The sequence below is a fragment of the Microtus ochrogaster genome, chromosome 18, assembly GCF_000317375.1.
Source record: "Microtus ochrogaster isolate Prairie Vole_2 chromosome 18, MicOch1.0, whole genome shotgun sequence".
NCBI lineage: Eukaryota > Metazoa > Chordata > Mammalia > Rodentia > Cricetidae > Microtus > Microtus ochrogaster.
The window spans coordinates 47,741,722-47,744,165 of NC_022020.1; positions in this window are offsets into that span (position 1 = coordinate 47,741,722).

A 2,444-nucleotide genomic window follows, 5' to 3' on the forward strand; every position below is an offset into this window, starting at 1 on the left:
CTCCCTCCCTCCCTCCCTCCCTCCTTCCTTCCTTCTTTCCTTCTTTCTTCCTTCCTTTCTTCTTTTCTTTTTTGTTTTCTATTTGATTTCTGCTCTGACCCTATTATTTTCATTCTATATTCTCATTACTTTGGATCTAGTTTCTTTGCTCAGCTGCCCTGTTGGAGACTTTCTCTGTTCTAATCTTAGACCCTGATGGCATAACGGCCCTTTTGCATGCTTCTTTTGTGGCCTTGCCAGTTTCATGCACTGTATTTCGACTGCTTTCTGCTCAAACTGCTTTCTAATTTCTCTCTCAATTCCTCCCGTGTCCCCGGGGTTACTTAGGAACATTTTGATCAGTTTGTGTTGGGGGGATTTTCCAGGGATAGGGCTCTTATTGGTTTCTAATTTAATTCCTCTTCTGACAGCATGCATGGCTGATTTCAGTCTCTTCAAATGTATCAGTATTTGTATTTTTTCCCCCAGAATGTGTTTCATTTTGGTGACATATTTGCTTGAAAATAATATCTATTCTGCTCATTTTTGGTGACATGTTGTTTAAATACCACTTAGGCTGGGGTTGATTAAGGTTTTTGATGAAGTCATTTGTTACATGGCTACCTTTTTATCTGTGTCTTCACAGGGAAATTCCCGAGGGAAATTTTTCAGGTCCCTTCAACTCTCCTACTCACTGGAAGCTAAACTTCTACTAAAGAATGCAAGAAGCATTCGTTGTTGTAGGACACAGCCACAGGCCAAGTTCTGAGGCATTTGGGACTTTAAAAGTTAAGAGTGGACAAAGGTAACAAGAACAAGTCTGTGTTCATAAGCATGCTTTAAACTTACTGTGTACTTATTGTTCATAAGCATGCTTTAAACTTATTGTGTACTTATTGTGTACATGCGTGGTATGCGTTCAGGGGGCACATGAGCCAAGGCACTCATGTGGGAGGAGGCCAGAGGATGACTGTGTAAAGTCAGATCTCTCTCTGCTTTTATGTGGATTCTAGAGATCAGACTCCGGCCACCAGGCATGGAGAGCAAGCACCTTTACACCCCGGACCAACCTGGACCCCATAAACATGTTTTAAAAACTCTACATTAATCGCCATTGAGGAAAACAGCTCAGAGGCTCCTCTTAAATTGAAACTAGAGGTACCCAGGACCCAAGAACTGTACCTACTACCAAAGGGGATGGCACATATGTGTCCAGGAGATAGCTGCACTCTCATGTACACTGTGGCAATGTCACCGTAGCCAGAGCCCAAGTGTCCGTCACTGAATGAATAGTTAAAGACAATATGGTATATGTGTAGTAGACCAGAAATAGGAATGAAGTCCTATAATTTGTGACAATATGCTTGGAACTGGCAATCACTAAGTGAAGTAAGCCAGGCACAGACGGATCAGTGCCACCCAATCTAGACTTGCCCATCTCATAGGAGTTGAACATCAAGAGCCGAGGAGAGCACACAGAGTTGAGAGAAAGGGGGAATGCTGATCCATGGGCACCGGGGATAAGAAGTTACAGTGTGCTGTTATTCTGTAGGGTGACTATAGGAAGCAATAATGCATTGTGCATTTGAAAAAGCTTGGTGAGCCTTCTCCCAACCTGAGCCCCACTCAAAACCAGCAGCTTTCTGAGTCACTTGGTGACGATCCAGAATAACATGCCCTCGGGCAGAATGTGCTGCGTGCAAATGCCAGTGCCCACTAAGTGCCATGCTTCTTTCTCGGTGAGAGGGGACGCATGCAGATTTTTTTTTCAGATTTTTAGAAGGAGTGCCTTTCTGTCTTTTCTCTCAGCATACATGTTACTGAGGTAGAAGACCTCTGAATTTTGGTTGGATTTATTCCCACCCTTTGTACGCATATGATTTACCATCAAGTCTAGATTCATGGCTACTTTCTACTCACTTGGTTTCATCAGCATAATGTCACCTATACAAAAGACTAGTATAGTACTTTATAGAAGAGACAGATAATCTAAATCTCTGAAAACCACATTATGATGTAAGATTGGAGAATGAACACATGCTTGAGGTAGGACTGTAAAGGTATTCTGCTGGCTCTCCAGCTTGTCGCTTTTGGTGATTCTTAGGGACAGCTAGAGAGAAAAAGCGGTGTACCAGTTATCAGATGTGCTGGTCTGTTCAAGCCAGGAATCCGCATCTGTAGCAGCTGGAATCGTGACTTAATTAAGTTTGTGATAATTGCCTGGTTAACCCTGTTGCTGGCCTCTGAAGGTGGCCTTTGGGATCCGATCCATCTTTGGAAAACCACTAGGTGGCAGTATAGCTTAATAGTTTTCGGGCTACTGGAGTCCTAGGCCTCAGTTGATGATGTTTAGTGTACGAAACGTGTGTGCTATTTCCATCCATTTGCATGCAAAATTCAAGAAGTCCTTGTTTTTTATTGCTGAGTAGTACTCTAGGCAGTTTGGATGCTCAACTTACTAGACC